Source organism: Neofelis nebulosa, chromosome 10 (assembly GCF_028018385.1).
Source record: "Neofelis nebulosa isolate mNeoNeb1 chromosome 10, mNeoNeb1.pri, whole genome shotgun sequence".
NCBI lineage: Eukaryota > Metazoa > Chordata > Mammalia > Carnivora > Felidae > Neofelis > Neofelis nebulosa.
Window position 1 is genome coordinate 89,758,394 of NC_080791.1, and position 25,260 is coordinate 89,783,653.

At 47.6% G+C, this 25,260-nt stretch overlaps 1 protein-coding gene across 3 annotated transcripts in view; it reads left to right on the top strand.

Annotated features, from left to right (window-relative positions):
* LDLRAD3 (low density lipoprotein receptor class A domain containing 3) overlaps positions 1-25,260 on the top strand; it is a 243,599-nt gene that overhangs the window by 36,456 nt on the left and 181,883 nt on the right. The window contains exon 1 of one of the 3 annotated variants that reach the window (XM_058688644.1): positions 10,285-10,386. The exons of the other annotated variants lie outside the window; for them this stretch is intronic. The gene's annotated coding sequence lies outside the window, so the exon portion shown is untranslated. Of the gene's footprint in view, positions 1-10,284; positions 10,387-25,260 lie in introns of those variants that run through there. 3 annotated transcript variants of the gene reach the window in all.

The following is a 25,260-nucleotide window of genomic DNA, read 5'->3' on the forward strand; positions in this document are numbered from 1 at the left end:
GGATTTTGAGTGACTTTAGCCCAGTGCTGTCGGTTTCCTTCGGGCACTTTTGTCTTGCTTAACGATGCAAAACAGAAAATGCACACCAATGGTTCCCCAAAATGAGGACTCTCGTTATTGCTTCTTTTTTTTTACCTCTGGGGCCCCAAACTGCAGAAGCTTATTTACTGCAAGGCAATGAGGGCTCTAAATCTCCCGCCTCCATATATTACATTCTGTATTACACTCAAACTTGGTGAAATTAATTGTGGCCAAGGCAGGGGAGACAGGAAAAACCTATAATGGTTTATCATATTTTGCAGGCTTTGTGAGGGCCATAAATTTAAGGCATATAGGAATTGTATTTATTCTTTAGATTTCACAGATTTGTCATGTTCCCTTTCTCTGAGGATGACAAGTTCTTTAAGACAATGGAGTCTCTGGTTTTGAAATAGAAAGAGGGGAATGATGGAGATGTTCTCGGTGTCCCAGATGACCACAGAGTCCTTGCTCTCAAGCTTCTTGAGTTTCATGCCTGTTAATAGTTAAATTATTAATGCAGGTTTGCTAGTGGAGGGAGTTGCTTTTGACCATCGCCTCTCCTCTAGTATCAGCTCTTTTATAGCTGCAGTTGTAGGAGTCAGATTTCATATGGAGCAGTTTATAAATTGAATAGCGTGTGTGTGTGTGTGTGTGTGTGTGTGTGTGTGTGTGTATTGGAAAGAGCCTGTAGTGGCCTCTCACTGTGTCTTGTGAGTGCCCTTGTGTCTGAAACCTTGCGATGTAGAAATTTACATCTTGGAATTCGACCCAACTTGGAGCTGGCTCAAACAAGGAAATTGACCTAATACTGAATTCTGCTGATAGTTCAGCAGCTTCTGTCAGCAAGGAAATGGCCCCTCTCCCAATCTGTTTGGACAGTGAAGTTGCATATTTGTAGGGTTGAAATTCTCTGAAATGATAGGTTCTTGAAGATTTGCCCCCCAGATTCTCTGGTGGCCGCATCAATAAGAATGCAGCTTTGATTTGATGATCTTTATTTTCTTTCCTGAAGCAAAAGTCCATAGAATTGTTTAAAAAAAAAAAATCTCAGAATGATGTAGTTATCCCTCAGTAACCCTCTAGGCCCCTGGCATCAAACTTTTTTGATAGTAACCCAAAGAAACACATTTATGTGTGTACACAGACATTTGGACACAAATGGTTCATTGCTGTGTTATTCATGACAGCCCCAAAGTGGTAATTACACTGCTGTCATCAGTGGATGGATGGGTAAATAAATGTATTATACTCATGCCATGGAATATTATACAGCCATAAAAAGGAATGAAGTAATGATATATGTTGTATCATGACCGGACCTTGAGATCATTATACTAAGTGAAAGAAGCGAGACACAAAACACCACATGGTGTATGATTCTGTTTATATGAAGTGTCCAGAATAGGTAAATCCTTGGAGACAGAAAGTAGTTTGGTGGTAGCCCAGGCTTGAGAAGAAATGGAGAGTGAATGCTAATGGGCATGTGGTTTCCTTTTGGGGTGATGAAATGTCCCAAAACCAATGTGGTTATGGTTGTGTAACTCTGAATTTACTAAAAGCCATTAAGTTGCATACTTTTAAGGTAAAAGTATGGGTAAATTGTATGGTATGTGAATTATATCTCAGTCATGCTGTTAAAAATCACATTTATAGGGGCGCCTGGGTGGCTCAGTCAGTTAAGTGTCTGACTTCAGCTCAGGTCATGATCTTGTGCTTTGCAGGTTCAAGTCGCATGTCAGACTTTCTGTTGTCAGCACAGAGCCAGCATCAGATCCTCTCCCCCCTACCCTTCCCCTCCCCTGCTGCATCTCTCTCTCTCTCTCTCAAAAATAAGCATTTTTTTAAAAATCACATTTACATTGCAATCTAGATCATCTATATGAAGCTCAATCAAAACCTACTCTTCTGTGTCTATTACACTCTGATCGTTTCCAATCTCTTCCATTCAATTTCTTTAAAAAGTTGCTGGCTGTTTCCCACCAAATTAATTTTCCATAACCTGTACATTGATAGATTCCTCTCCATTTTACAGATGAAAAAACCGAGTCCCAGGGCTTAAGACGTGGGTGCAGGGGTACCCAGTGTATTAATGACCAAGCTGAGACTATAAGCTGAACCTTCTGACACCCAGGCCCTCTCCTCTGTGCCAGCCCAGAGGTTGGGTGTTCTTTTTTAAAAGATTAAGCAGAATTTGGGGTTAAAAAAAGGTACCGGCAATGAATAGCCTCGTTGTAAACACCTTCACGTGGAGTCTGGAGTGGTTAGGAAAGCTCAGGACGCGGAGAGGACTGATTGCATGGTTTTGCCTTGGGCACAGTATTCAGTGCGCCTACACCCCATGGCCACAGCTTATGCGGGGGGGGGGGGCCCATCTGTTTAGGTTTCAAGCGAAGATTCTATTTTCTGAGCGTTGTGGGGTAAACACTTGAGAAGTTTCTGGCTGTTATTTAGACTCCCTGGCTTCTAGCCCTTCCGCTGCAAGTAGAATTCGAGGTAGGGATTGATAGAAAATTGAGTAAGTACACACAAGGAATTAGGAGAGAAGGGGAGCTGGTGTGTCCCTACAGCTCTTGGATCAGCTGTTTGGTGCCAGTGAATTGTCAATGAACACAGCACAGCCTTGGCCAGAGATGCAAAGACGAGAGAATTTTCTCCGGGGAAAGGATGGGGAGGGAGGGGGAGGGCAGAGGTACCGAGAAGGGCCCGGTCACTGTAGGTACGTACTTCATTCTCTACAGGGTTCATTTCTGAGTCTCTAGGAGCTGATTCAGACCTGCTGTCCCCTCCTGTGGCCCTTGAGAGGCCATTTCGTGGCCAGGGCTATTTTTTTTTTTTTTTTTTTAATAAGTTTTGCTCAACATTTGGACAGAACACCGTACCTCCTTGGTTAATTATTTGCGTAAATACTTGCTCCTTCGTCACGGGACCGTCTCCTGGGTTAAAAAGACTCACGTGGAAATAAAGGTTTTCTTTAAAATTTTTTTAAAGTGTATTCATTTTTCACAGAGTGCGAGCGGGGGAGGGGCAGAGAGAGAGGGAGACACAGAATCCGAAGCAGGTTCCAGGCTCTGAGCTGTCAGCACAGAGCCTGACACAGGGCTTGAACTTGCGAACTGTGAGACCATGACCTGAACTGAGGTTGGATTCTTAACCGACTGAGCCACCCAGGCACCCCAAACATCTTATTTTCTTCCTCCCCTTATGAATGGAGTACTGGTCAAAGGGCCCACCTCAGGAATAGAAAATCCTGTCTGCGGTGAGGGGTCCGAGCTGGAGGTGGGAGGTGGGTGGAGGGGCGGCCCGTCCTTCCACAGGGTTGGCCTCCAGCAGGGCTGTGGTTGCCCCCCTTGGTGCCTAGAAGGGAAATTCCACCGTTGGCTGGGTTTCCTGACTGCGGCCAGAGCCCCCTGTGCGCGTGGCAGTGTGGGTTGAGCTCTGGTTGACCAAGAACCCATGTCTGTCCTTGCCTGATTGAGAAAGCCAGGGGCCAGGAGCGTGACAAAGAGAATCAGAGCAGCAGATGTAAATAATACATAACAAAATAGTAATGATTAACCTTTTTTAGTGTAAAGCCTCTTTCAAACCGTGCCACCTTCTCAGCGGGAGAGGCTAAGATGCTCCCAGCTCTGGCTGGCCCGCCTCCAGGCCCAGCCCCTCCACGTGCTCCTGTGTAGCCTTGGGAATGTGGTGTCACCTCTTTCAAACCTCAGTTTCCTCATCTAGCACACCGGGACAGTCATATGCTTGCCTGGAGGGATGATAGCCGACTGGCATAAGGTGAGACATGACAGCGCATAGCCTACAGAATGGCCCCTATTCCGTGCTCCAAAATGATGGCTATTTTTATGAGTAGGCAGCACCTTTCCTTATTCCCATTCAACAGATTGGGATGCTGAGGCACAAGTAGGTTGTACGGCTGGCTCGAGGTAGTTGGGGCCTGTCCGACCTTAGACCTCTTTTTTTTTTTTTTTAACCCATGTTGTCCTTGTGAGTCATCTGATGAACGGCTGTAGGTGTTGAGCTTAGGGAAGACACCAGGGTGGTGGGTGGGGGTCTGTGCTGCTTATTCAGATTTCTGGTCTGCCCAGAGGGAGTTGACTCTCCCAGGTGACCTCAAGGATGTGCACTGCAGGAGGGCCATCACACAGCCCGTAGGAGTGGACCTGTGTCCCTCCCTTCCCTCTTCCTCTGTTCCGGGCATTGCTGAGGCTGAGGTGTTTTCCACTGCCCTTTTGAACTGAAGGACTCAGCTGACTTCTGGTTGTGCAAATTCCTTTGTCTTCCAGTTTCAGTATGCGTGTGCCTTCTGTTCGTTTTGTCTGTCGGAGATTGTAATCTGTCGTGGCAGATAAAGGCCCTTTCCTTCCCTCCCTCCCTCTTCTTTGATGCTGGCACATTCCTCTTGGCTAATAAGTATTGGATGCTCCCAAGAAACAGAATAAACACATTTAATACTGGATTGATTCTCTGAGGCCTTCCCGCCCCGTCTCCTCTGGGCTGGAGCATACTCACTCTTTGTCAGTCTTGCGCGCTCAACTGTGCGAGGCTTAGAGCCTGTTGGGCAAGATGATTAAAAACAAAACAAAACAAAAAAACCCATCCTCGAATGAACCTCTGGAGACGATTACCCTGGGTTCCCTTGGAAGATATCCTGTGTGGTTCCAGGGTGGTGGAAGACGGGAGTCTCGGGTGCGTGGTTTGTTTGCAAAGGCTGCCGTGCTCTGAGTAGGGCCTTGGTCTTGTGGCTCGAGGAATCCCGCGGCCTCTGGGTGGTAGTAGTAAAAGCAGTTTAAAGCAGGCTCATTACTGGACCAGTTATTGCTTTTGTTCAGAATGGCCCATCTAAGTCAGGCCCTATTAAATACAGCAATTTAACTGACACTTAGCGTCTTTAAGGAGATAAATTATCCTTTGGCCTGGTCACCTCCACTTTGAAATCTGATCATTGGTACGGGCCCTGGGAGAGTAGTTCAGGCGGATGCGTTTGCTCACGGAAGCCACATTTCAGTCATTTGTTCAGGACACATTTACTGAGGACCTACTCTGTACCTGATACCCCTGTAAAGCCTGGCTATGTGACGTGGGCCCTGCTTTTAAGGTGCTCACGGCTTTTGTTCGGGCATGAAACATGGAGTGAGCACCTACTGTGTGCAGAGCCCCATGCCTGGCGTTGTGCAGGAGACTGAATAACGGCGGCAGGTGCGTACCGGTGGGGCCCTTACCTTTTGTGCAGAGGGCCGCCGTGGAGTCAGTTAACTGGGCACAGCCTGGAACCGAGTGTGCGTTGTGAGAGAGGTGCAGCAAGTGCTGTGAGGGTGGAGGAAGGAGCCGGTCGTTCTGTGGGCTGGAGAGAGGAAAGCTTTCTGGCCGAGGTGACATCTGTTGATCTTTGAAGGAGGGCCTCTCTGATGAGAGGAGCTTAAAGCAGGGCTCCTTCTCTAGGACGTAGACTGGAGCCAGCAGCCTCTCCAGACTGAGGCTGCGCTTTTGCCCATCTCTCTTAACAACTGCATGGACGCTCCTGGGTGTTCTCGTTTGCGTGCCTCTTTGCACGCCTGCTGTGTTCTCACCCTCCCCACCCCTGCCTCCAGGCTTCAGTGCACACCATCCCAGCCCCGTCTCCCTCAGTCTCTTCCCGCTCAGCTCCCGTGTCTCGCTGACCCACTTGTGCCCTAATCCTAAAAACCCTAAGGGAGGAATTTGGGCCACCTGTCCATGTTTTCTGGCCACGCCCTGCATGCCGCTGGCGCCTGGCAATCCCATCTTGGATTCAGGCTTGCCTGGCTCAGGCAGCAGTAGTCAGGGTCCGGCACAAATGACTATGGTGACCGGCTCATCATGCGCCCTGGGCACGGCAACATCCAAGAAAGGTGGGTCATGTGTCCTTTGGGTCCAGCATTGTCGCCCGAGAGAAGATCTCTGCAAGTGCCTGTGGAGATGTGTGTGGGATTGTGCACTGCAGCTCTGTTGGCAGTAGTGAAACATTGGAGAAAGTCTTGTTGACCATTTAAGGAGACTGAGTAAATAAATGGCGGTGCCATCACAAACTGGAGTGCTATCCAGCGACTATAATGAATAGACCAGATCTTCACATGCCGATACGGATAAATCTCTAAAGAAATTTCGAGTGGGAAAGAGGAAAGATCTATATGGTATGTGCCACTTGAGTTTATTTTAAAACTAGAAAAACTGTATGTCTGTCTACCCAAGTAGTATCTATATATCTGTATATAGTGAGTGTATGTACGTGCAAAATTATATATGCACATGCATCTGTACGTTATATATGGGTGTATATATACATATATAACATACATAGGAAACATGCACATACAATTGAGTTATGCCTGTGTTGTAAAAGTAGTAAACAGAAGATACACGCCGGGATTGTAGTTACCTCTGGGATGACGGGGTGGGAGGGGCCTCTCAACCATCCATCTCACTAGTGTTTTATTCCTTAAGAAAGGTGAAATACGGCAGAATGTTAGTATTTGTGAATTTGGTGCTCTGGGTACATGAGTCTACTATGTTAAAATCCCTATTTCTTCATATGTTTGAAATATTTCATATCATTAAACAGTATGTTTACAGAACAGGCGATTGATTATGTGGGATGTCTGGGACGTAGCTTGTGAGGAGGAATGTTCTGGATGAAACACGTAGAAAGGTAGGTGGAACCTCGGTCATGCAGGCTCCGAGGCTTGCAGCCAGTGAGGTTCTGGATGTAGGAGTTGGGGAGACTTGACGGGCGGACAGTGACGTGATCGGTCTTCAGCGTGAAGAGTCGCCGTGGGGGAAAGAGCCCGGGGGCCCAGAGTTCGGGTATGAAGTGGTCCAGGCAGAGTGGGTCAAGGCCAGACACAGGAAGGAAGGGGAGGATGAATCTGAGAGCCCTGAGGTGAAGCAGCAGGACCTGGTGAAGTCAGGATGTGATGACCACATTCTAGTGGAGCCCTGGCCACTCCAAGGGAGGATTGGCTGTGGAAGCAGTACAACTGGTTTAACCCGACCCCGGGGCTGAGGGTTGTAGCAGGTCAGCGGTACTTCCTCTGTCAGGAAAAGTGCGAGGAAAAGCAGGTGCTGGAAGAGAGCTTGGAGAAAACAATGGCTCTGAGGAGAAGGCGGCTGTCTCCCAGAGTCTGACTGGTCAGGTATGGAGTCTATAACGTTTTGTGATTTGAGCGTCATGTGGACGTGTGCTCAAAATGAAAAGTACCTACTGTATCTCCAAGTCACACACTCGATGTCACTCACTACAGAAATGTCCTGTGGAGGAATTCTTTAAATAATAGGCTCCGTTTCTGCATTACTGTGCACTGTCTTTATCAAAAAAAAAATCTTTTAATTGAATTATTAGGTGGAAATGGTCTCTGGGGAGTCAAAGTGCCACCTGCTTTGTATGACATTTGGGTTCTGTAATGGTCTCTGTCCCCATGAAAGTTGTGAAAAATATCTCAGTGGGACTTCCAAAAAAAGAAAAAAAAAAAGAAATAAGATTGTGGAAAATAATTTTTATTGCTATCGTTCCTGTTATTTCTTGTTGAAAGTTCAGTTAACTGGAACAAAGAAAATAAAAATCATCAGTGAATCCTACTGTTCAGAAAGAAACTGTTGTATCCTTCTTTTGGATACTTTACGTGTGTGTGTGCGCGCGTATGTAGTTTTTATACTTTCTGTTTCCATCTTAAATGTGCTGAAGATTTTTCTATTTATTAAAACATTTCTATTTTATTTTTTATATTTTTAACATTTATTTACTTAGAGAGAGAGAGAGAAAAGAGAGTGCACATGTGTGAGTGGGGGCGGGGCAGAGAGGGGGAGAGAGAATCCCACGCAGGCTCCACACTGTCAGCTCAGAGCCCGATGCGGGGCTTGATCTCACGAATGGCAAGATCATGACCTGAGCCGAAATCAAGAGTTGGATGGACGCTTAACCAACTGAGCCACCCAGGCGCCCCGAAACATTTCTATTTTAGTGCATCCTCAGTCTTCTCTACCCCAACTCTATCGTTCAGAATAATTCTTATCAGCTTCATTTCTGTGGTCTGTATTAGGAAAACAGTAGACTTCTTTGTTATTTGCCTCCCAACTCAGGATGGTTATTCTAGCAAGAATTGATTGTTTGGAACCCCGCGGTGCCCCTCTTGACTGGGCTGCCTTTCCTTGAGGGAGAATGCTTCCACAGCCCTGCCCCCAGTACTTGTAAGCCTGTTGTAATGGCTGCATTGAATTCCGTCCAATAGATGTTCCGTAATTTATTGCTCTAATTTTGGGCATTTGTGTTGTTTCCAAGTTTGTGTTTATTTTAAACATCGTCGTGGATAGCGTATTTGTAGCTATTATTTGTGCACATCTAGTCATTTCGGTAGATTAAAAACAATTCCCAGAATTTCCACATCCATTTGTGCCCCCTCAGCATTGAATGGGCACAAGCAGACACAGTTGCCTTAGACTCGGTCCTACGGGCAGGGCCCCAGAGCTTCCTGCCTTGTGCGTATGTTGTCACTGTCTTCCTGTGTCATCCTTAATCATTCATGCCATCAACAACGAGAGTCATAGCTGGTACCGTGTTGTTCTGTTAGTGCTACTGCCCGGACCAGAGAGGAGCACGTGAGGTCGTTCCACTGAGCTCCGTGGATGCCCTCAGTTAGCATCATCTGCTGCTGCCCCCTCACCCCCTTTTTTTAAGCCTCTTGGCTCTTTGTCTTAGCACCCACCCTGGGTCACAGTGGGTCTTCCCAATCCAGACTGGGGAGGGCCCCCCAGAATGCCACCTAGCTGTAGGATGGTTAAGTCTCACCTCACAGAAAGGGCCCCAGGCGTCCAGAACTGTGGCTCTAGATAAATGGCTTTCAAATGATTTTTATCTTTGCCTTTTTAGGTGGGTCAGGGGCCCCTGTGGTGCACCAACCCCACTGCTTCCCACTTTTTATAGAAATGAATTAGAGAGGGACCGCCTAAGTGATAAGGTAGTATTTATACACCTGAATCTCACGGTCATCCTACAAATTTATTAAGGTAAGGGCAGCCATTGTGCATACCAGTGTGTCAGCTTTATTCATTAGGCTTCTGGTAGAAAGTAATCTTGCACGTGTTATTAGGTTACCATACACATTTTTGTTAGGTAAAGCCATACACATTTCCAATTACGACAAAGAATGTGCAATTTCCTGGAGTCAGGATTGAGGTCATAACCCTGAGTGCTCAGGAATTCCAGGTTTAATTAATCCACCAAATGATGATTACTAAGAGGAAATGTCCTATCAATATTAACCGCGACAAGACGGCGGTCTGGCTGTGACACGTCACTCTTGTCAAGCCCTTAAATCTTAACTTATCTGGTGGGTCCAGGCAGTGTCTCTCATCGGGGTGAGTGCGTCCCCTCTGGAAGCCAGCCACGCTGACTTCGGTCCCGCCTTCTCCGTAAGTGCACACTGCACGCGAATCTTATGGAACTTACTGGGTTGCTTTTTGCTTCCCTGCTCCAGTGAAATCCCTTCGGTCAGGAGACCCGTGAGCTTTTTCCAAGCAAGGTGGTGTCAGAGAGATTTCATTTTACAGCAAAAAGAGTCCTTCTTTGTCAGGCTCCTTGGAAGGAATGGGCTGTTTTCAGCGCCTTTGCCTTCCTTCGGAGAAGTCACACTCCAGGGAGGGAGCCATTATCTTAGTTCAGCTCAGATCGCATTGCCTTCCTTTGGACTGGAGAGCGGAGGACCCTTGATTGTAGCCCCGTGGCATTGCAGCCATCGAGAAAGAGCTCATTCTAGTAAAGCCGAAGAAGTGCATGCCAACCAACTTGAACCAAAGCCAGCCACCGGTGTCTACCATAGCTGTGACTTGAGAACGGCCAGCTCACTCCTCCTCCCGCTGGAAGTGTGGGCTCAGGGGCCTTGTGGGCAGGCAGTACCATTTGATGTTCTTCCTCTGGCTCCAGCAGTTTGGTGCTTTTTCTCCCTGAATCACGTAGGCTGCATAGTTATCAGATGTACGGTGAATTCACAGATGAGCATCTTAGGTTAGAGGGAAAAGTCTTGAATTTAGGAGCTATATAGAGGGGTTAAATTTTTGGCTCTGCTACTTATGAGCTGGATGATCTTGACTTTTCCCGGCCTTGGTTTCTCATGGGTGCAGTCGAGGGAAGGGGACACCCCCCAGAGTTGTTCTGAGAATTAAGTGGAACAGCCTCGGTGAAGACAGCGAGCTCTGTGGCCAGGACGTGGGAGGTACTGAATGACGGGGTGGTGTTTTCTCCTTCTCCCCAGAGTCCCGATGAGCATCTGCGGTGGCTGTTGGGTTGAAGAGCGTGAGTTGGAGGGTCACACAGTCCTGGTTCCACTACTCTCTGATTATGTCACCTTGGGCAAGGTATTTAACTTTCCAAGCCTCTGTAAAGGAAAGCCAACTTTCCCTCCTCTGTAAAGTTGGCAGTAGTTCCTTCCTGCCCCGTGTGGCTGGGATCAGTGAAAATGCAGGTTTTGGGGCGCCTGGGTGGCGCAGTCGGTTAAGCGTCCGACTTCAGCCAGGTCACGATCTCGCGGTCCGTGAGTTCGAGCCCCGCGTCAGGCTCTGGGCTGATGGCTCGGAGCCTGGAGCCTGTTTCCGATTCTGTGTCTCCCTCTCTCTCTGCCCCTCCCCCATTCATGCTCTGTCTCTCTCTGTCCCAAAAATAAATAAAAAACATTAAAAAAAAAAAAATTAAAAAAAAAAAAAGAAAATGCAGGTTTTGTGTACTCTGTTCAGTGCCCGGCACATAGGCAGTGCTCTGTTACACGGGGTGAAATCCGATGGGCTCACGCCCGCGGATCCAGACCTCACTTCTGGCTGTATCGGCCCTGTTGCACCTGATGCCTGTTCTCCTTGCAGGAAAAGCAGCCCTTGTGTTGCAAGCAGAACGAAGCCGCTGCTCTTAAATCACCACGCTGCTCAGTTTTCAGCCCTATGGGTCCCCTGTTTGTGTCTTGTTTCGGGTCAGTCCATTTTCAGCTCCACACAGTGGGCTTCAGTCACTCCCTCTCAATCTGCAGGGAGAAAGTTAACAATTCCGATTCCAAGAGCTTTGGAAAAGTCTCACCTCCCCGGCAGGCATTACTTATTTATGCTTTAATCTTCGTAGATTGCTCGGAGTTGCTCTCAAGCTGTCCCGAAAGCCCCCAGTAAGCGGAAGTAGTGCATGCACCCAGAGTAATTAATGCACTTTCTACTAGAGACGGAACGTGTAATTTGCAGGAATGTGTGTCAAGACCCACCCTGCTAAATTTATACCCTGTAATTTGCAACGTTAGCTGGCACCAAATCGGCAGATTGGTGAGTCTAGCCTACCTGCTTTGCAATTATATCTGCTGGCTGGTGTTGCAGGATTGAGTAACTGGAGATCTCAATCATTTAAGTAAATTAGAACTGGCTCCTGGGACCCATCTGAGATCACCCTCAGGTACAGGAGGCTGGTTAATGATGTTTTCCTTTGTACCAGCTTGAGAGGCTCTGATGAGGGCGAGGAAGGGAAGAGTCTAAGACAAGTCTTCGGGCTTCTGTGGATGTGGGCGGACCATAAGCCGTGGGAAGGCCTCTCCTCAGGAGCACCCCCCCCCCCAGCCCCCCACCCCTGCCACGCCACGGGCCTCTGGAAAAGAAAAACACAAAACTAATATAACAGAAATGGTTTTATGGTCTGTTTTATGAGCTGTATCAGCCCTAATAATCGGCTCTGGGGAGATTCTTGTTAGTTCTTAAAACTGGAAGTCACTTTGCAGCCTCTGCAGACCAGTGATTTTTGTAAAACCCTCGTAAATTTTCTTTTTTGGGAAGACTTGCAGGAGAATCTTCTAGGCTGACGTGCAGGCTTCTTGTTCTGTGGGGTGCTAGGAGGAGGGCGTGAGCCGGCTGGGTTTTCCCGTGGTTATGTTTTTGTGGCTGGATGAAAGAGTCCGGCAGAAGACAAAATGAATTGTAGGCAGACTCAGCCCTGGTATAAAGCCCAGATCCTCAATTACTTCATGTGACCTTGGGCAGATATTTAACCTCCCTGAGCAGCCTTTCCGCATTTGTGGAATGGAGCTAATGATTCCTTTGATTAAAGCTGTTACAAATATTAGATGTTTGTAAAGGCATCTGGCACATGGAGAACACTCAATAAATGGTAATTATCATCAGTGCCATTTATATTTGGGGAGGGCATATCATTTATCAGTTGTAAAGAACGCTTGGCGACACAGGCAAGGCGGACTTGGTAGACAAATTGGGTGGAATCTTTATTCTTTCAAAAAGCCATTTGTGGATACACCCTGAGGTCTGAAAATGTGGGTTGGCGCTGTTTGGTGCTGTCGATGGGAGTGGGCTTGTTGCAAAAGAAAAGCCTCCCTCATCCCGATTCCAGGGCTCATCTCTGAAGAGCGTGGGATTCCCGTTCGACCTTGGGACCTCCTCAGGGCTTGAAAAGTATAAGGAGGAATGGAGAAGCTGGAGAGAGAGAGTTTCTTTCCCTCAGGAGCTGGTTGAGCTCAGGAACGGGAACTTTGCACGCTCTTACAGCGAGATTGGGTTTGCACACACACGGACAATTCTGTGGGTCCCCCCACCCGGTGGGGTGAGAAATGTGGGGCGAATATGTTCCGTGTGTGCACACGCATGCACGTGGCGCTCGTGTCTGGTGGGCGTGCACGTGTGTGCCCGGGTCTGCTCCTAAACATTTATGGGCTGGTGGGCTGCAGCTGAGAAAGGCCCGGGTTTAACTGGCTCAGTATTAATAAACATGTTCCAGAGCATTGAAGCCTTTGCTTCGTCTTTATAAGAAATGAATCCCTTGTCACTCATTGCGCTTCCGTGGGAGACCGTGCTGGGCACAGAAGTACTACTTTATTTTCCTTGTAGGCTTTCCAGCTCGGACTTCTGTGTCCACCGAGGCCTTGTTTTTAAAAACATGTTTTTACAGCAGAACTACAACTATGGAGATGACAGCGGTTTCTTACCACTTTGATTATGAAAGTACTGGATGTGGTGATTTTATTTCTGTTAATCGACCATTCTCTCACCGGTCCATTTCTCTCCTCATGGGGCTGTGCCACATATCTCCTTCCGTTGTATTTGTTTCTGCCTTCTCCAGAAGTCTGAGATCAACGCCTAAGCACACACCTCTGCTTTCCTCCTCCTTCCTGGTGCCCAGTGAAATGGATCTCGCACCGTTCTGACGCCTGTGCTTTTCCCACATGCTTTTCCACCTTTTTCTTCCTGGAACTTCCCTGGAGAGCTCATTTCTGTGTCTTGGCATCACATCCCAGGATCCACATCCCCTTTCTGCTCTGAGACCGACCTTTTCTTTTAATTCAAATCAAATGTTTCCAGAGTACAGTTTAAGTCCCCCGGCTTGGGAACAGTCCTGCTTCAGCAAGCCCTATGATGCATTCTTTTTGCGGGATTTGGTGTGGACTTCCGTGGTCACTTGGCTGAAATGAAGGCTAAAAGTGAAGGCAGTTTTCACTCACCTACTTGAAAGATCAGTTTCCATTAGAACAGAGATGGATTCTGCCCCCTGCCAAAGGGTTCTGTCAAAAGGGGTTAAGGTGGATTGGAGGATGAAATGGAGCTCTTTGGAAAGAACGGATCTCCCGCCCCCATTATAACACCTGAGTGTATCCTTATGAGCCGGTTTGGTGCCTGCTCAAATGCAAATGGATTTGTTCCGTTATTGGTTTGCTTACGGAACGTAGCAGAAATGTAATCCACGCAGAAAATGCTATGAGTCACTCCATCTCCTGCACACGCTTCTTTTATTATTATTATTGCGGAAAGGAGCACATCAAAAGGCAGGTCTAGGGAAACACAGTTTCGAGAAGCTTATTTGATCTGTCTTAAGAAGCAGTTATTTCCCTGAAATTAGTAACCAGTACGAGGAATTTTCCAGCTCTGCCCACCTAGCCGCCTGTTACTGTCTGAGTCTCCTCCTTGCTTCCCCCCCCCCCCAACTTTTCCGCGTTTGTTGCCTTTGAGGTTTTGCAGATATGAAGGACACTGGTCAGAATTGTGTCCAGGGTGCCCCGAACATTCCACCAGCACAGGAGTTTGAAGCATGTCTTGTACTTGGGTGTGTTTGTGTCCGGGTTATCCAAATGCTCAAATTTGAAGCCCAGTGTAACGTCCGTTATTGCTTATTACATTTCGGAATTGCCTGCCCCATGCGCCAGTGGTGCAGGCTGAGGAAATGCAAACAAAGTGCACCATTAGCCTGAGCAAAACATATAACTAGGACAGCAGATCGGCTGCCAAAACTACCATCTGCTGTTTTCTAAAGCCAAAGATTGATGACTTGGGTTGTCTCCTCCTTCAGCAAATAGTCAAAGAGACTCGATGTATTTATTTATTTAACTTTGACCAGCCTTTCGTGATATTTCTTGTTAGAAGGTGGACTGTATATTGGAGTTAGCAGAGTAAGGCCCAACTCTTTGATTCGCAGATAGATGCCTACAAATTTCCAGTAGCTTCCCAGCTGCATTTTCTTACTACTCCCCTCGCCCGGTGTCTGTTTAGGTAGAGCCACCAGGTTAACTTACACGAAGTATTTATTACTCGGTCCATGTCACTCCTCTGCTCAAGAACTGTTGCTCTTGGAGCGCCTGGCTGGCTCATCAGTCGAGCATGAGGCTTGTGATCTTGGGGTGGTGAGTTCCAGCCCCACCTTGGATATAGGGATTACTCAATGATAGTTCAAAACAAAAACCAGGGGCGCCTGGGTGGCGCAGTCGGTTAAGCGTCCGACTTCAGCCAGGTCACGATCTCACGGTCCGTGAGTTCGAGCCCCGCGTCAGGCTCTGGGCTGATGGCTCGGAGCCCGGAGCCTGTTTCCGATTCTGTGTCTCCCTCTCTCTCTGCCCCTCCCCCATTCATGCTCTGTCTCTCTCTGTCCCAAAAATAAATAAAAAAACGTTGAAAAAAAAAAAGATTTAAAAACAAAAACCAAAAAACTGTTGCTGCTGGTTTCTCATTGTTGGCAAAGTGAAGTCTACATTCCACAGCCTGGCTTTTAAAGCTTTTCTCAGCCTTCTGTCCCTTGTTCCTCTTCGTTAATGTTTTCCTGCCTCTGCTTAGCTTAACATTTTTTTTTAACATTTATTTATTTTTGAGCCAGAGAGAGACACAGCATGAACAGGGAAGGGTCAGAGAGAGAGGGAGACACAGAATCCGAAGCAGGCTCCGGGCTCTGAGCTGTCAGCACAGAGCCCTATGCGGGGCTCCAACCCACGAACTGTGAGATCATGACCTGAGCTAAGTCGGATGCTTAACCAACTGAGCCACCCAGATGCTCCTGCTTAGCTTAAGATTTTATCTAGAATGCAAGTCTACATCTTACTCACCCTGCAAAGCCAGCCTGATTGAAAACTGTGCTGTGAAGCATTCCATGATACTTCCCTGAAAGAAAATTTTCCCTCCTTAGTGATTCCTATATCCCATGTTGTACTCCTTTTTGATGGCATTTATGACCTCAGGTTTTATAATTATAGCCATGTAGGTGCATATTCCTCTCTTCTGGTCAAACTGTAGGCTTTGAAAGTGCTCAGATCTTGTATTTATCATAATCTGAAGGACATCAGGTGCTCAGTCAGTTCTTTCTGGGTCATTGAATGCCTGTGTTAATTGAATGAATGCTTACCACAAAACAGAGCATGCGGAGGTAATGGGTCGATTTAAATATAAGGATCTTGTTTTGTGGACCCAGTGCAGTGGCACACTGTCATTGTCCAAGAGAACGTTAGCTCAAGTGGTTTGGCAGTGGGAACGCAGCAGTTGCCCAGTTTCAGATTGGATGGTTCTCCCACACTTCGGGTACATAATTGTTAGGATTTGTGCATCAGAAGTCCCGCTATTCCAATAACACTCGATTTGTGACTTTGAAAGGTGGTCCGTTTGTGCTGTCTTGGGATCACGACGGTGGTGGAGGGAGGAGTGTTTTGGGAAGCCAGATGGACCTTGATCTGCATCCCAGTGCTCATTGACTGTTTTGTCATCTTGAACCTCGGTTTTTCCATCTGTAAAATGGGCATAAAATCTAGTCAGTAGGGATGCAGTGTGGATTGAATAACATGCATGAAACACCAGCACAGGCTCCAACACATAGTGGGTATGACATAATGTAGGGATTATTTCTAAGAGAAGGGTGGCCCGTCACCAGCACTTGTTAGTGAGTGATCATGGTCTGCTTATCTGTGGTTGAAGACAGTGGAGAGAGTCAGAGCCATTTTTAACTTGAAATGTCTGAAATTGCTTTTTTTGTTGCTACTGTCCTTGAAGGTGGTTTCTTCCTGTTGATTTTAATCAGCACATTTAGATTTCCTCCCATCGATATTCTAAGTAATTGGAGGTTAGGAATTCTGAGTACTCTGTCTCTATCAAAGATGTGAATGTCTGGGAATTTTTGAAACTGGAAAAAACTGGACGGAAAAGGTAGGAACAAACAAACTGTGGTGCTTGGGGAGCAGAGAATGGAAATTCATGGAACATTTGAAATCCTGTTTCTCCCTTATAAATTCTGAAGTTACTTGTTAATTCTGAACCATAAAAAGATCTGCTGTGTATAAATTGGCTTGCCCATCGTTGATTATATTTGGTATATGTAGGGCTAGAAATGCTGTTCTTGTTTATTTGTATGGAATTTTGAGAAATAACTTGTCTTGTTCCTGGGCTTTCTTGTCTCTTGTTCTTTAAGAAGTACCGAGGATAGGGGCCCATGGTGGCTCATTCGGTTAAGCACCTGACTCTTGGTTTCAGCTCAGGTCATGATCTCGCAGTTTGTGGGTTTGAGCCCCAGGTCTGGCTTTACACTGGCAGCTCAGAGCCTGCTTGGGATTCTCTCTCTCCCTCTCTCTCTGCCCCTCCACTGCTTGGTCACTCCTTTCTCTCTCAAAGTAAATAAATAAACTTAAAAAAAAAAAAAGTGAGGATAGTGCCTGATGCACAGGAGTCTGGTTAAAGCAGACGTTTTCCTGAAAGTATGTGCTTGCTAGCAGGGCCCCTCAGCCTCTTGGCAGCTTGCTTATGACGGGGACTTTGAAGGATGGGCGTCTTTTCCTTTGGTTGGTGTTTTACGGAGTCGATTCCCTTCTCTCCTCCTCACAGGTGCTTGTAACCCCCAAGGGAGTGTGTTCGAGGCTTTCCCTTCTGTTGAGGAGTTGGGGTGGTGGTTCCTGCCTCTGACTGACCAGCTGTGCTGACACCCCTGAGGCTGGACGGTCCGTGGCCAAGCTCCTCGTGTTTATGTGCTGTGTGCTAGGATCTAGAAGGCACCAGAAGACAGTTGATCAAGTCCGGCTTTGCTAGCACCCTCCCTTTCCCCTGCCTTAATAAAGAAACCTTTTTTTTTTTTTTTTTTTTTTTTTTTTTTAAGTCTTCAGTTGGTTCTTTTTCAGGCTTTCCTATGTGATTTTTGGATCTGTGGTTGCTGCTCTCAACTGTGGGTCTGTGATTCTTGGGCCCGGTGAGCGCAGCCTGAGGTGTCCCTTGCCCACCTGACCACCCGCCTCGTTCCCAGGCTGAGCTTTGAGCCGGTCTTTCTGTGTTTACACAAGTTTGGGATTTTTCCTAGGATGCGGGAGGTGTCGGGAGATTGAGTTGCTCCTGGCCAAAGTTTGAACAGAAGCTGTTTGATCTGAGAGAGAGAGAGACAGACAGACAGACAGACAGACAGACAAAGGGGTGGTGGACAGAAACGTAATGTATCTGTGTGGGGAACACAATGTAGGGTATTGACCAAGCTGGCCTTGAATGAAAATGCGGTAGCAGCATCACATAAAATGAGGGTCCCAGTCATGCCAAACAAGTCCAAGTTGCTGGAAGGATGCAATATGCAGGCACATGGGCTGGTACCCCAGTAGTGTCTTCAAATCAGAGACTGCCCTTGGCTGGGGTGGTGGTCCTCGCCCGCTCCTTGCTACCCTGCTATGCCCTCCAGAGGTGATAGTCACCTTGCTGGTGAGCGACAACCAGCTGTACTTTGCTTGAGCTGAGGCTTTTCTCCCTGAACATCTGGGCAGTGGTGGTGACTTGGCAGGTGTCTTTTTGAAAGCGTGATTGTAGCAAGGGAGGGAGGGCCGGAGGGAGAGAGGGAGATAGAGAGAGAAAGAGAGAGGGAGAGAGGGAGAGAGAAAGAGAAAGCCAGGCTCAGACTTCTCACTTGGCCTCACGCAGAGACCAGCATTCAGTTGCCTAATTTGTGGGTTCGTCGAATGTAAATCATTCTGGATCCCTTTTCTCTCCCTCTAGTTTTCTGTAATCCTTTTCGTCAAAAGACAAAACAAAAGAGGGGGGACCCCCAAACTGACCACCTGAAGAAGTTCATTGAGACCCCAAGTATCGCTGATAATCCACAAATAACCCAGGGGGTTTTGGGGAGTGAGGGCAGAGGTAACTGGAGATAGTATTGACTTACAGGAGGAGGGCCACACCCTGCTTCAGACTCTTTTTGGATTGAGAGCTGGTGCAGCCGGGCAGACTTTCTGGATGCTTCCTGGAGGCTCGTTCTTCAAATGGGGTTAGTAGACAGGACCACAGAGCCTTGTGCCAGGCCTGAGAAGTTTGCATGCTTGGGGTTTATCCGGGTGGGGCTGCTGCCATTTTGGGCATTGGAGGAAAGGAGTGGGACTGTTTTGATAGTAGGAGAAAATGAGCAAATCAATTAAAAATAAATGCTGGACATTCCATGCCCCACTGCTCACACCGCCAGTCCCCTGCCTGTCACCACATCATGGCACTGGGGACTATTGGACTTGGCGTGACTTTGACCAGTACATTTGTCGGTGGCTGGGGCTGCAGGAAAGAAAGGAGGGAGTAACCCGTAATGGACAGAGGCAGTCAGTGCCTGTGAGCTAGCTTCCCACTAGAAAGGTTTTCTTTTATTATTTAAGTAACCTTTTTATCGAAATTTAACATACGTACTGAAAAGTGCACAGATGTTAAGTGGGGAGCTCCGTGAATTTGCATAAAGTAAACACACGGGGAGTCAGTGCTCTCAGGTCAAGAAATAGAGCATCGCCAACACCCCCAGGACCCCCACCGCATCGCCGCCTGGTCCTCCCACGCCTCTTCTTGACTTCCAACATCATAGATTACTTTCGCCCGGTTTTGCGCCGGCAAGACTAAGAGCGTCTGGCTCCTTTTTGCTCACTGTTAAAAACATCTAATTTCCGTCCCCTTTCCAAGGAGGCGGGTTGTGGGACGACCCTCCACCCACTTGGGTTGGGAGGACAACTCCGGATCCTTGGCGAACAGACATCCCGCCAGCCTTGGGCGCCTGGGTCTGGCTCTCCCGCTGCAGGCGCCCTTGGATGAGCTCTTCTGTCTTCCAGCAGAAAGTGTGGCCTCAAGCCACCTGGAAGGTCCAGTAGCGGGAAGCGGGAGTCCCGAGCGAGCTATAATTGTGGGCTCACATTGAGCACAAGCTCGCCTTGGAGAGACACGCTGCATTCCTCACAGACGACAGATTAATTTGTATCCCTTGAATCCGAGTCAGAGCTCGGAGGACTGGCACGCAGGCCAGCGACCAACCTACCATGGGGCCCCTGGTGTGGGGCGAGGGGCCAGGCGGGAGGAAAGGGCAACGTGTGGCTGGGGGAAGGTGGCTCAGCAGCTCTCCTGTGGGGTGGGTTTGTGTTGGAAAACCGAATCAAAGGGAATAAAGCCCTTGGGTAATTTCCCGGAGTAACTCATTAAGAAAGCCATCCGCAGGTTTCTCCAAATGATTCCCTATTCTTTCGTTCATTCGTTCATTCATTCACTCATTCATTCATTCATTTTAGTTTGGGCCAGTGTTTGGGGCTTTTAGTTTCGTAATTATGTAAAAGGGCTCTCCCCCAACTTGCTTCTCTGAAGTTTCAAAGAATGCTTTGTCTCTTTTGTATGTTATAAATTGGTAAATGGGATGACCTTTTTCTTTTGGGTTTGCTTCTTAAGGTTAAAGGAGCCAGTGTGTGTGTGTGTGTGTGTGTGTGTGTGTGTCTGACTTAATAACTAACAATGCACTGCAGTCCCTCCCCCATATCATCTTGGTTACTTTTGTAAGTTCTTCAGGCACATTTACCATGGTGATATATTTTTTTTAAATGTTTTATTGACTTTTGAGAGAGAGAGCGTGAGCAGGGGAGGGGCAGAGAGAGGAGGGACCGAGGATCCGAAGCGGCCTCTGCGCTGATAGCAGTGAGCCCGATGTGGGGCTCAAACTCATGAACCTTGAGATCATGACCTGAGCCAAAGTCGGATGCTCGACTGACTGAGCCACCCAGGTGCCCCTGCCATGGTGTTATTTTAAGGAATTCGTTTCAAAGAAAAGATGCCAATAAGAATATGCCCATGTTTTTAAAAAATTTTTTTAATTGTTTTAATGTTTATTTATTTTTGAGAGAGAGAGAGAGAAAGAGAGAGAGAGAGAGACAGCATGAGCAGGGGAGGGGCAGAGAGAGAGAGAGGGAGACACAGAATCCAAAGCAGGCTTCAGGCTCTGAGCTGTCAGCACAGAGCCCGACATGGGGCTCAAACCCACCGACTGCAAGATCATGACCTGAGCTGAAGTCAGATGCTTAACCGACTGAACCGCCCAGGTGCCCCAGAATATGCCCATTTTTTTTTAACAGACCTTTCAGTTTCTTCCCTTGGAGTGTATGTTCTAGGACCTTGTAGATGTGAATGTAAATACAGGTGCCTATATATTGTCACATACATCTCTAGAGATAAACAAGAAAGGCTTATGTTACACATGCCGTTTTGTAATTTACTACCCCCCTGACTCTGTGGTAGGTGTTCTTCCTATGTGCTGCGGTGTTCTAGCGTGGATATGCCATATCACGTTTACCCATCTCCCTCTTGGGTGACATTTAAGTTCTTTTAAGTTTTAAGCTCTACAAGTAAGTATGTGGGGGGGGGGGGACGCCTTTTGTGTTTCTCTATGCGTTTGTATATTCCTAAGGATGGGTTCCTAGAAACGGAATCCAGAGGTACACTCCGTAAATAGTGCTGGCTACTGCCAGGTGGCCTCAGGAGGGTGTTTACATTCTCACCAGTAGTATGACAGTCCCACTGTCCTCACATCTATGCCAGCTCTCAGCAGTATCCACGTTTTAGCTTTTGCTGATCAGATTGCTTTAAAAAATTGGCATATCTACTAGTATTTCTTTACCTGCCCTTGAGGCTGTGCACTCTCCGTTCGTCTATTAGCCATCTTTATGTTTCGTGACACGCTCGGTCATTTACTGTATCCATTTTTCTTTGCAGTTCCCCGCCCCCCCCCCCGAGTTTTAAGGAGTTCTTTGCAGTCGGGGACACAGAGGATCGCTTTAAAAGATTTTAGGGGAAAAAATCATCTTGATTGGCATTCCTGGCTGTCAAGGTCCACAGAAGATCAGTAGTCGGTCTTCAGATTGGCACTGGTTAAAGGCTTGGGTTTTCTATTTTGTTTTTATTTAATTAGGTGAAATTTTCCCTCCTGGCTGGAAAGTCCCTGCCGTCTGTAAATGCATTATCATTTGTGCAGCACGGGTGAATCGTGATGTGCAGGGAAAAGTGAGCGGTGCCAGGCGGGGGTTGGCGCCTGTTGGAGCTGATTATCGCAGACATTCAGTGGGAAGCTGGGTCCCTTGCCTCATTTCTCTTAAAAAACCGTGGTCTCTCATGTCTTTAGCATAAAGGCACATGATCCATAAAAGAAGGGACAGGGAGAGTCTCTCAAGCCGTGTTGGCAGTTCTGGTTCATGACGCTTCTTTATTCTGCCGGCATTTCCTAGACCAGTGTTGCTTCTTAAACTCTTGGCAGGTTCACGTTGGAGCCAGTATTCTTCTCTTCACGTCCAGAGCCTGCGGACCGTTGCCACCTTCCGCGTGGGTAAACAAACTGGACTTTGTTCAAAGGATGTCAGGGCAGTTACTGGGGACCCGGGTCTCAGTGCTCCCATGGCCCTTGATGACAATGGCAGACCGTTGATCAAGCCCCTGTAGGCCCCTTCATTCCACCAGGCCACCCTCACTGCCTCCACCAGCAGATGGCTTCTTTGCCTGTTCTGGAGCAGAGTCCCAGCCCAAAATGCCACCGTCTTTGGTACAGCTGTCACTACTCCCTGGATACGGAAAGAAACAAACAAAGGCCATATGTAGGGTGCTGCTGGTTTGGGCTTTGCCCTGGGGAGAGGGGAAATCAGCCTCCCTGTGGATGGAGGCCTGAAGGCTTAAGTGAGGCCGCCTCCAAGCCGGTATGGAGCAGAAACAGAGGCTGACTCTTACGGGTGTTTTCGGCTACTTCTGCACCTGAATCTGGTTGGTTCTGCTCCCCCTCCCCACTTAACACGTGTCCATCCTTGATCTCTTGAGAGGTTGGGTCATCACAGAATATTGGATCTGTCTCCTGGGCAGCTGTGCCAGATCTTGCGGGCAGCTCGCATCCCATACAGAGTCCGGGTGCCCAAGAGCTCTGGAGGCAAGCTCTAACCTGCTGACGTTATGGTGGAGAGTTGGGCTACCTTTGAATTTTTATGTTCATCCATGAAGAATGATTGATTAAGCTCAAGCTAATCCAGGTGTTAAGATTGCTTTGTAGAAAATCCCAAGGTTCATAGACCTCTCAGGAAAGAGAATAATAATATGAATAAAAAATATTTTTGGTTCCTCTCCTCCTCCCATTTTTCAAATAAATGACTTCAGATCAAATTATTATCTGAGCATGAAGAAACATGTTTTTGTTACATAAATCTTAAGCTGCATACAAATGTGGACTGTCCCCACGGTTGAGGAATAATCCTGACTTGCAGGAGTCATCCACAAAAATATTTGGTGGAATGATTTTCATAGTATTTTCGCACAAAGAAGCAACCATCCGTATTTCCGTCCACTTGTGCTATTTATTCCTTCTTCCCTTCTTCCCTCCCTTCCTCCATCTATGCATCACAACAGACATTCTGTTTTTGGCTCCGTTTAGGACGTTAGGACACATTCCCTCCTCTGAGGTAAAAGCTGCTCATGGTGGGGAAGACAGAACGGGAACCGTGGAGCACTCTGCGAGGTGAAGAGACAGAGGTTGGCATAGGTTATGTTGAGAGGTCTCATGGGGAGCTTGTAAAGTAACCTGGGGGGCTAGGACAGAACTATTGGAGAGATGGGCTGGCCAGGACACGCAGGCCTTTGATTTCTTCCCAGTGTCTCCGCACTGAGCGGTCCCCGTTAGCATGGCACCGTAGTAGCCTCAACCGGGAGGGAGACTAGTCTGCTGTGGGGCAGACTGGATGTATTGGAAATAATTTCTTTTTTTTTTTTTTTAATTTTTTAACATTTATTTTTGAGAGAGAGATACAGCATGAGCAGGGGAGGGGCAGAGAGAGAGGGAGACACAGAATCCGAAGCAGGCTCCAGGCTCCGAGCTGTCAGCACAGAGCCCGACGCGAGGCTCGAACTCACAGACCGTGAGATCCTGACCTGAGCCGAAGTCGGTCGCTCGACCCACTGAGCCACCCAGGCGCCCCATAGAACGGTATGTCTTGTGTAGAGTGGCATATTTTGTGCCTACATTACATCTAGTCTTTATATAATAGTAATTCTTCAGTAGTGAATAAGGATGCCCTTAACAGTGAACTCTGGCTAGTCGTATGGCCTTTATCTGCATGCTTATATGTGTGACAGTCCTGGAAGCTTCCACTGGCTTCTTCATCCTTTTAGGTTTTCCAGTGTGAGGGAAGCAGGACAAGAGCTTTGAGGTTTTCCCCTCTGTCACTGTGCAACTCTGGGACCAGATGGACAGAATAGCCCTTTAGTTCCCCAGGGAGCTTGTCAAGGTTGCCTTTGGTCCATCTCCATTTTATAGATGAGGAAACTGAGGCACAGAGGTTTAAGCCATTCCCGGAGCTGGGAACGAGTGGCATTAGAATTCAGAGTTTGTGGGCTCCCAGGCCGACCTGAGCGAGGCAAGCTCTATAATCCTTCCTTAATCTTTAATCGATTTCTTTTCTGGACCGTCATACGCTCCACAATCTGGAGAACCCAAACAGGTTAGTCTTCACGGTGTCAGCCCTTTGATTTGCCAAATCCGACAAGTCTCTTGCAAAGGTAAATTGCTCTCTCTGAAAGCCGAGCTCATTCAGACGTGCATACTGAAGCGGGGACGCCAGCAGTAAATACTGCTTAACTCTGGCACTTGCTAGATGTACAAACATCATTTGCTCAAGAAGTCAGCTAATTCCTCATGATGGAGGGCCTGTCTTCGTGCTCCATACGGAGGGAGGGTGCCCGCGTGAGCAGATTGTAGAAGCTGGATGGACCGGTTTAATGGATTAAGCTACTTAAGAAAATTTAAGAAGACGCACCAGTTAATATGTATTCCGCCCTTGCTTGGTTGGTAACAGGCTGGTGTTTTTGATTTCCCTAGCAGGGTTCCTCCCCTGATCGGAAGTGATAAGCCAGACAGCCGTTCATTTGCTGAGGTGTGATGGGAGATTGTGGTTAATGGAGTGAACCGGAGAGGCCCTTGCGTCCCTAGAGAGCAGGAGGCAGGTCAGATTCCTGGCCCCCTGGAGATGACTTTCTCCTGTTTAGGGGGAAGGTGGGACCAGCGGTGTCGAGCGGAGGCAGGAACAGTGTCATCCCGGGTCTGAGAACCTGGGATCCTCTGGCTAGCTTCCGTGCTGCCTTTTTGACTGCCTGGTAGATCTCTGGGTCCTAAGTCTTCCTGTATTGAACAAGGAGGAACTACCTTCGGTATCTGGCTTGGAGGGATGTTTTCAGTCCTATAGTGGAGGAGCTCTGTGTAAATCCCAGGTATTATTTTTAAATGCTGAAGAATGTATCTAGGACAGGCAGATGGTGAGTGTTTGCCTCCATGGGGACTGGGTGTGTGTCCTCAGAAGTAGGAATAGTAAGTTGAGAGCTAAAAAGGAACTTGGATGTCATCTGTTACTGCCTTATTCTACACACGGGGACACTGAGACTCATGGACACAGAGCAGCTCCCTCCGATCCTGATGAATGCCACATACCTTTCTCTTTTCATCTGTGTCCTAACCACGCTGTTCTGAGGAGTTGGTTCATGTTTATGATTTTGCTGCTGCTAAGGAGTTCTAGGGATGATCCAAGAAAGGCTACTTCTTTCTTTTTTTTTTTTATTTGTTTGTTTAGAGAGAACACAAGGGGAAAGGGGCAGGGAGAGAGAGAGAGGGGACAGAGAATCCCAAGCAGGATCCATACTGCAGAACCCGATGTGGGCCTCGAACTCACAAGCCGCAAGATCATG